This window comes from Chinchilla lanigera, unplaced genomic scaffold (genome assembly GCF_000276665.1).
Source record: "Chinchilla lanigera isolate Chin_1 unplaced genomic scaffold, ChiLan1.0 scaffold00043, whole genome shotgun sequence".
In the NCBI taxonomy this organism is placed as follows: domain Eukaryota; kingdom Metazoa; phylum Chordata; class Mammalia; order Rodentia; family Chinchillidae; genus Chinchilla; species Chinchilla lanigera.
In genome coordinates, this window is record NW_004955444.1 from 6,918,632 (window position 1) to 6,928,289 (window position 9,658).

The 9,658-nt window shown below is 45.3% G+C and overlaps 1 protein-coding gene across 3 annotated transcripts in view; it reads left to right on the plus strand.

The window, feature by feature from the left end:
- Positions 1-9,658, plus strand: part of LOC106149348 (chromosome unknown open reading frame, human C8orf89) — a gene marked incomplete at its 5' end in the record, with an annotated part of 35,920 nt that continues 26,262 nt past the window's right edge. For all 3 annotated transcript variants that reach the window (XM_013518128.1, XM_013518130.1, XM_013518129.1), the window contains 1 exon segment: positions 1-62.

A 9,658-nucleotide genomic window follows, 5' to 3' on the forward strand; every position in this document is an offset into this window, starting at 1 on the left:
GCCCGCGGGCCCCCGAGGAAGCCCCCGCCGCAGCCGCTTCCCTCGCTGGAGCCGCGGGAGCAGTGAGTGCGGGGCGGGGGCGCTGGGGCGAAGCGTGTTCCCCTCTCCGAGCTCCGGCCAGGCAGACCCGCAGGTCGCCCCGCTCAGGACGAGCCTCGGCAGGCCTCCCGCCCCCGAGCGGAGACGTCTCCGCGCTTGCCGTAGGTGACGGCCAGCAAGAGGAACCAGAAATTTAGAGGCGGACCCTGTTCATAGATTGGCTTCATGGCCAGTTTTGCGTCCTGATCTGCCCACCTATAACGCGGGTATTAGCTTCTTCCACCAGGGGTTAAATATCCAACTAGCAAGCGCGGGAGACCGCTCCGTAGCCTGCTGTGCTGGTCGCCTCCCAGCCTTTGGGGCCACAGCCGTGGAAACTGGAGAGCTTCCTTCCAGATAAATGCAAACGATTTCAGGGTATTCCCTGAAGCGTAAGAATCTCCGTGTTTAAACTTTAGTATATATAAATATTACATATCTATATATAGATACAGATACATGCATGGTGCAGTCGTGTTTCATAAAAGTATGTGACTTTGACATTTCCTTTTTAAAATTATTGAGTTACAATATATTGGTACTTTTCACTGAAACAGTATGAAAGTATCCAGAGTTACAGGTGAATACCACCTTTATTATCTACTACTTTCTTTACTTTTTAAACCTCAGTGTTAGCTTTCCTTTTATTTTCTTTGTATTTTGGTTATACATGGAGTCATCTGGGTTCTTGGAGAAATTGCTTTCTCTCTTTTTTGAGACAATCTTGCTGTGTAGTTCAGGCTGGCCTTGAATTCACTGTGTAGCCCAGCGTAGCCTCAAACTTAACAGCAGTCCTCCTGCCTCAGCCTTCCGAGTGCTGGGAGTCCAGGCGCGTACTTTTTCTCTTAAGATAGGGAGAATACCTTACCAGTTCCTTAGGTGTGCCTGGGCACTTCGTAGTACAGCTGTGTCAGTTTATGTAGCCATTTCTCCCTGAGATGGGTTTCAGGTTTTCCCTATGACAAACAATGCAGCAATCAGCACTCTTACCCATAAGAGCCCTCCTGCAGCGCAAGCGCTCCCTGAAGCACGTTTGCTGAGTCAGATGTATGTATGTTAAAAATTTTGCTAGGACCTTGCCTTCAAAAAAATCTGTACAGACTTATCCTTTCATCAGCAGGCTGTGGTAAAGCAAATGTGTTTGTTATTATTTAAAAATAATTTAAACAACAGCTCTTACTTGAGTGTTTATCATATGTTAGTCACTGTGCTGAGCCGTTAGGTTTTTGTTTTGTTTTGTGAGACCATCTTGCTACGTAGTTCAGGCTGGCCTTGAACTCACCGTGTAGTCCAGGCTGGCCTTGAATTCGAAGTGATCCTCCTGCCTCAGCCTCCTGAGTGTGGGATTACAGGTGTGCACCACCACACCTGGCATAAAGGTTTTAAACTTTACTTTTCACACGCCATGAGAGTCAGAGCTATGACTGATTATGTAGCTGCTGAAGGGCAGAGTCAAGACTAAGACCCAGGTTTGTTTTATTCCAGTGCTTTTGTTCTTTGAGGGGTTGGAATGCCTGCTTGGTCATTGGTGAAGCTGTTTCGCTGGACTGAGATTATGTATTTGGTGTTAATTTTTATTTTTTATTTTTGTGAGTCAGGGTCTCGCCATGTAGTTCAGACCAGCCTTGAACTCACTGTGTATCCCAGGCTGGCCTTGAACTCAAGGAGATCCCCCTGCCCCAGCCTCCCGAGTGCTGGGGTTACAGGCGTGCACCAGCACGGCCGGCTCGTGTTAATTTCTTTCTCCACTGATCTACAGAATTGGACATGATCCAGTGTCTCCCATGAGACTGGTTCCTCTGGATCTTCTGTCCCCTCAGTCACTCCTCTGCTTTTTCTTTATCTTCTTGCCTTGCATATTTTTTAGGAAAATATTAAGCTTTCTTCAATCAAATCTCCTTTGTCAACCTGAATGCAGCTTCTGGCCTTAATTTGCACCTGTGAGTAGATAATGCTTCACATTTTCATCTCCAAAGCAAGCCAATAGCCCTCAATTCCTTTGCTTTGATCCAAGTAATATATCTCTACTAGATATCTACAGTGGTGGCATACACCTATAACCCCAGCACTTGGGAAGCTGAGGCAGGAGGATCTCTGTGAGTTCAGGGCCAGTCTAAACTACATAGTGAGTTCAAGGCCAGCCTGGACTACACATCGAGACCCTCCCCCCAAATAGATATCCTATTCTCATTTTATCTAAAACTGGATACCTTATTGCTCTCCAGTCCCAGATTAACATCTTCTCTTTGAATTTAATTCCTTGATTCATAGTTCGGTAACTTCCTTACCGTAGTTCCCCACCTCAGTCATCTTCGACGCCTTTTTTCTTGCCCAGCCTTCCATGTTCGGTCTGTCTGCAGTCTTGACTCTTACACTGCTCTGCAGCGCTGTGTCGCTGGTAGCCTCCTAACTCCTCTGCTCGTTCCAGCCTCTGACCTTCCTGAAGTGTGGCGGGCTGTGTGCCGCACCCTCTTCCACAACCTGCAGTGGCCCCTTCTGACCACCACTCAGGTTCGTCTGTACTTTCACCCCATCTTTCGTTTCTTTAGCTCTCACAGTACCCTTGTTTGAACCCCGCTCTCCAGGAAAACTAGAATACTCACATCCCATTCCCTGAACGCCTTTCCCTTCAGTACCCTCGATGGGATGCTTCTACCCACACTCTGCTGGTGTGCGTCCTATTTCAGTATCTCCCTCCTTTTAAATCCTCTGATAATTTCTTTATCTTCTAAGGGTCTAAGTCACACACAGCCTTATAGTTGTGTGAGTGGTTGCTGTTTGTTTCTTCTGGATTGGAAATGGCTTGAGGGCAGAGTCTCCTAGTTTACTTTTGCATCTCATGCACGTGGCGCGTGGATTTGACCATGGTACGCCCCTGCTGAGTATGTGTGGGCGCGTCGTGAGTTACTTGGGAGTACAGAGTGACGTGTATTCGCATACTGCTAAGTCGAAGTGGAAACATCCCAACACGTTAGCGGTTCAACTTAACAGAAGTGTGTTTTTCCTCATGTGAGAGTTCTAGCGGGCTACCTGTCCAGTAGACGCTTGCTTGCGCTTGGCAGTCCACTCTTGTCAGAGTCCAGCCAGCAGGTGTGGCGCTGCGGCCTGAGGGAGTCCACGCCACCCCAGGCACCCGGCTCCCCCTTGGCTATGAGCACCCAGCTGTGCCCCAGGATCTGCCGCTGCCCGCAGGCAGAGAGCCCGGCCTTCATTCCAAGAGCAGAGAAGGCGAGAATTCAAGGAACAGCTGTTAAAACGGAAGTCACTTCTGACGTCCACACAGGAAAATCAGATTTCCAGTGGCAGAGTGATGACTCCGAAGACCAGGTCCAAGAAGGGAGGAACTTCCGAAACTTAAACAAAGATGAGTGAGTGGAGAGCCGGCAAAGGGAGAGTGCTGGGAAGGCCTCCTGGCTCGGTCACTGTCCATTTGGGTCCGTTGGATGACCAGGAACTCCAGAAAGTCAACGTTGAGGATACAGGTGTTGATCTAGAGCCAGGAAAACCAGCTACTATAATAGAAATGTGGTATTTCAAGGTTGTGAAAAACAGCAAGATGACAAAAGACTCAGCAATAATTTTGAAACCCCAGGAGACACATCAGGTGGATTATTTAAATATAATACATCTACGTCATACTTGCAAAGTATAAGAAAGAAGATGCAGCCAGGTGTGGTGCACACCTGTAATCCCAGCACTTGGGAGGCTGAGGCAGGAGGATTGTTGCGAGTTTGAGGGCAGCCTCCCCTACAAAGTGAGCTCAAGGCCAGCCTGAACTGCAAGTGAGACTCTTGTTTCAAAAAGACAGGAAAAAAAAAAGGAAAGGAAAATGAAGTGTTTTAGATAAAATTTGTATTGCATGAGCATATTTCAAAAATTATTATGCACTTTGCTGCCTTTAAAATACTGACAGTTCTCTTTTGCCTTGATTTGACTAATGTGAAAGTCTAAATTTAGGGCTGAAAGCTGTGCATGGTAATGAGAGCATGCCTGTAATTCTAGCACTCAGAAAGCTGAGGCAGGAAGATTGTGAATTCAAGGCCAGCCGGGGCTATATAGTGAGATCCCATATCCAGAACAAAACAAAACAGCCAAAAAAGTGCGGCAGGGAATAAAGCTCAGTGATAGAATGCATGCTGAGTATGCCTGGAGTACTAGGTTCAATACCTACCGTCAAACAGAATGTAAAAACTTACACTGTGCAGAGCTCCCTTAAATATTAGGACATACAGGATTGAGTTTGCTTTTCCACCAGACTCGTGCTGTTCAGACTTGTACCCTGTTACATCCCTTGAACAGCTTGTGGTTGTATCTCGTTTCCCCCGTGACAACCTGGGTCTGTCGTCTTTGCTTCTGTCACTTCATTATAACGGAATTTGCAAAGAGGAGCTAACTGGATATCCCATGCCTAACTGAGGTACTTCTGGAAGTGTAAGAAAAGAATGTGCCAAGTTTAGTGGATATCCAAACTTTAAATCTAGTCTGAGTTTTTTTGTTTTGATTTTTGCAGCTTGATTGACAGTGTTAAAATTTTAACTTTCATAGCTTCATTTGATAGTCTATAAACTATATTGGGGTTTGGGAAGGAAATATGTATTTAATGTCATTGTAGTTTAGGTAGCATTTCTAAAACAACCAATATTTACTTGCATTCTTCTCCACAATATAAAACCTTCACTGTTAAGTCATGTTCGTGGAGCCATGATTATTACATAAAGTTTTCTTCTCCCCACACATAAATACCACCAATAAAGTTGTTTTGCAAGGTTTGAACCAATCCTGAAATGCTAATACTGAAAAATCAGTTTAATAACTATATGCAAAATATGAATGTAAAGAACACATAGTCTATGTTCATTCCATTTGTATCTTTGTTTTAGTTATTATCTTCTCATGTTCTAAGAGTTGGATTTTTATTCTTATGAAACTGTGTACCTAATATGTATACAGTAAAACTATCTGTGTAATGAAAAAAAGTCCAGTCAGAATATAGTAGCTGTTTAACCATATATGTGTCTTATAAGGTGTTGTGTACCTTAAAAACACACAAAAGTTATCAAATTTATCTTTAAAAGAAGAAAAGGATCCCGCCATGGCTGGTGACTCACACCTGTAATCCCAGCACTCTCGAGATTGAGGAGGTGGATCACCATGAGTTCGAGGCCAGCCTGAGCTGTCTCAAAAAACTAAAAAGAGGGGAAAATCTATTCAACACAAATAGAAAGTAAGGACATAGAAAGTAAGGACGAAGCAAATCTGCTTCTTAGAAGCAGAATGTTTTGTTTTGTTTTGTACCGGGAATTGACCTCAGGACCTTGTGCTTGCCAGGCAGGTGCGGTGCTGCTGAGCTATATCCCAGGTGCAGTAGAATGTTTTATGCTTGCTTACATTTCAGTCTCGGGGAGGCAGGTAACAACTGTGTTCTTAGAAAGGGGAGCAAGAATTTTAGTGGACAGTTAACCTCTGCCAGTCAGTTTCTACTTATCAAACTCTCTGGGACTTAGTTTGATCATCACTTGTGCATAAAACAAAAACAAGCCCTTCCTTCTAACCCCGTCAGCGAAGGCTCCCATGTACTGCAAAATGTGAACCTAACTTTATCATTAACATTTATCAGAATGAACTGTCATTGTTCGTTTACTCCCTTGATAGATTGTGTATTTTTACTTCCTAATCATTTTGGTATTTCAGCTGGCATGTTGCTGGCACTGTGAATAAATGCGCATATCGTGTTCTCAGTGAGTATTCTACTGTAGCTCACTGTGATCTAGAAGCAGAGCTGCTGGCAGCCACAGATGCAGCTTCCCTTGTCTGGTCTCTCCAGGAGCCATGCACACACGATTGGGAAAACCACACTGGCCAGACGGGCTTATTGAGGAGAGGGTGCGTCTGGCCTCAGCGCTCCTCGTACCTGGGTTTGCCTGTCCTCCGCTATCTCCACTCTTCCCATCAGACTCCAGTGTGGAGGTTGTACTGGGCCCAGGTCTGGAACTTGCTGTGTATCCAGGCTGGTCTTGAACTTGTGAACCTCCTGTCTCCGCCTCCCAAGTGCTGGAATCACAGAATCACAAGCATGTGCTGCCACTGTGCTCACCTTGGGCCTTTGACTTGGTTTTTTGTTTGTTTTGTTTTGTTTTGAGCAAAGGTCTTGCTATATAATTTTTAAATTTTTTTTTGGTACCAGGAATCAAACTCAGGACCTTGTACTTGCCAGGCAGGCACTGTGCCGCTGAGCTGTATCCCTGGCCCTGCTATGTAATTTAGGCTGGCCTTGAACTATGTAGCCCAAGCTGGCCTTGAACTCACAGTGATCCTCCTGCCTCAACCTCCTAGACTGTTGGGACTGTAGGTGTGCACCACCACACTTGGCTCTTTGATTTTTTTTTTTAATTTTTACTTTTTATCAGAATTTTTGAGACACCTCCCAATAAACATATTAAGACTATGGAAAATAAAAGATGAGAACAGGCGTCTAGATAAGAGCAATCTGGGAGTGAGAAATGAGTTGCCTAGGAACAGTATATACTTAAGTTTCAAAGTCTTAAAAATTAAAACAATTCTTAAAATTTCCTTTCTAAAAGCATAATGATTACATTTTTTTTTTTTCTTTCCTTTTCTGGTACCAGGAACTGAACCTATGGCCTTGTGCTAAGCTGAGCTACATCCTGGCCATATACTTTTTTTAAATGTAGTGCTAGGGATGTCCCAGACCTGGCTGGACTTTAAATACTTGTTTAAAAAAAAACCAAAAACTTGTTTCTGTGGTATTGACTGAACCCAGAGCCATTGCACTGAGCTACATGTCCCCAGCCATTTTTAAATTTTGAAACAGTGGCTAAGTGGCTGACTTGCCCCAGTTGGGCTTGAACTTGTGTTCCTTCTGCCTCAGCCTCCCAAAGTGCTGGGATTACAGGCATGTACCACCACACTGAACATATTTTAAAAACCTAAAGCAGGAGCTGGGAGGGGTGAATCTCAGTGGTAGAGTGCTTGTCTAGTATGTGTGAGGTCCTGGGTTCAATCTCCAGCACTGCATTAAAAACAAACCCTAAAGTAAATATTTCTCTTCCCTTCGCCCTACCAAAAACACCTAGTACAATGTGTAATGGGCATGCGATGACTAGATGCTTTGGTGTTTTGGCTGTATTAGGATGGCTTTTTAGGGGCTGGGGAGTTAGCTCAGCGGCAAAGCGCCTGCCTGGCAAGCGCAAGGTCGGGAGTTCGGTTCCCAGTACCGGAGAAAAACCAAAAAAAAAAAAAAATAGGATGGCTTTTTGATTTTTTTTTAAACTACTTTTGTGTGGCAAAACATTAGAAAAGGCTAGGTGTGGTGGTGCCCACCTATAATCCCAGCAGTCTAGGAGGCTGAGGCAGGAGGATTGTGACCATTTGCATTTTTTTTGTAATATTAGTTCTTGAATAAGGGCACTCTATAAGTTTATCCTTGTTTTTATTTATTTTGGGTGATTTTAAAATCTTCACATATAAGAGAAATTGAGCCCTTCAGTTATGCCATTGTTTGAAAGTTATTTGGGGACCATCTGAACAATATGGCTGCGTGGGCTGACATGGAAGATCCCCGTTTTACTTCAGAATTTTTCATGTGCTGAGTAAGTAAAATACAAGTAACTTATGACTGTATAGCTGAGCTTGGAACCAAGAGAAGGAGATCCCCAGGTGCCTGAGGTGAAGGCATGTTCACACAGAAAGCCACCACTGAGGGTCTGCTGAGTGATGGAGCTCACAAAGCGGTATTGTTCAGTTACCATGACGCATAACACGTTTCTCCAAAACGTGCTACACAACCATTCATTGTGCTCCTAGAGTCCGTGGGTCAGGAATTCAGACAGCGCACAGCAGACACGACTTGGCTTTATTTCATCAAGTCTGGGTCACAGCTGGATGATTTAAAGACTAGGGTCAGAATCACCTGAGAGCTGAACTACTGACGTGGCTGGTGGCTGATGCTGACCTGGATGAGACAGTCTGTGGAAGTCAGCTGGGACTTCTGTGCGTGGCTTCTCCACGTTACCGACTTCCAAGGGCATGGTGGCTGGGTTTCGAAGGGGAGTGTCCTGTGACAGCGAGGTGGCGGTCGTACCACTGTTTCATGGCCTTGGAAAGCGCCATGTGGCCTCCTTTGCAGTTTTCTTGGCTGAGGAAATTAGTTTCAGGGAGAGGAACACGGCTGTCATCTCTTGATGGAGGAGTGCAGACATCATATTGGAGGAGGAGCATGTGAGGGATATGTATTCATGCGTCCGTCCTTGAAAAGTACAATGTGCTATAAAAGGAATTAGTGTGATAGGAGTTGTAAGGACTACAACCCCAAAATGTCACGGCTCTCAGGGATCTTACAAATGTATCTGCCAGGTATCCTTCAGCTGCAGGGACCTTCCCAGAGCATGATCAGGCAGGCCATTGGTTCAAGGGTGCATGGGCTCTGCATGGACACTGCATAGATTAGCCTCTCAAAAAAATGTGGTCTCCTAAAGGGTAGAGATTATATTGCTTACACAGTGTGCAAAGCTCCCTTCTAAATCCCTTAAAACAAAAAACAAAACAGAACAAAAAATCCCTTAAAACACCCCAGAAAAAGAGCCTTTGTGGGTATCCTACTCAGGATGCTCTTGTGACTAGCAGAAGCTTTACTTCCTTTATATCTTTTACTTTCTTGCCTTTGTGTCTGTTGAGGGGGATACTGGGAATCGAACTGAGGACCTCACACTTGGCAGGCAGGTGCTGCACTACTGAGCTAATCCCTAGCCCTTCTTTTGGTTTTGTTTTTTTGAGACAAGGTCTTGCTGTGTAGCCCAGGTGGCCTTGAACTCCCTGTGTAGCTCAGGCTGGCTTCACTCATGGGAATGCTCCTGCCGCAGTCTCCTGAGTGCTGGGATTCCTGGTGTGTGCCACCACACTCGGCTTGCCTTTGTATCTTTCAAATAAAGTAGCTTTTCCCCTGTGTCCTCCATCGGCAGTTTCTGTCTTTGTCGCTGTGGGACGCAACCTCCACATTCCAGTAACATACTTGGGGGCTCGTCTGGGATTCTAATAGGAGGTCAGCAAAGTCTGCCCTTTCCTACTCTTTGTTTTCCGCTCAGAAGGGTATTGGGACCCTGTCAGCAGTTAACGTAATTAGCATGGTAACTGATCCTGAAGACTCGCGGGACAAGTCCACTGGTGCCGGCTGAGCTGATGCCCCTCTGACAAGCAGGGGATGGTGGCCCAGTCTCGCCTCAGTTTCCTGCCCAACTTGTCCCTCCCAATAGCAAGGGAGTGAGCACTGCTGTTGGTGCTCTTGGCTCTCTGGCTGACGGACCTCGAACCTGTGGCTCCTTTAACTCAACACAGGTGTTGGAGGGAACAAACTTACTCTCTCCAGCATGATTCACTTTCTTGGCAAGCCAGGCCAGGAGGTAAGAAAGACCCTGTACAGTAGCACCTCAGTTCATGAACTTAATTTGTTTTATGAGTGGAAAAGATATCCACACTTGTGTTTGTGTGAGAAAGACAGCCGTGGTTGTGATTGTCGCCCAATGCAGAGTTAGAAACAAAAACAAAACTTTGCCACCAGTTATGG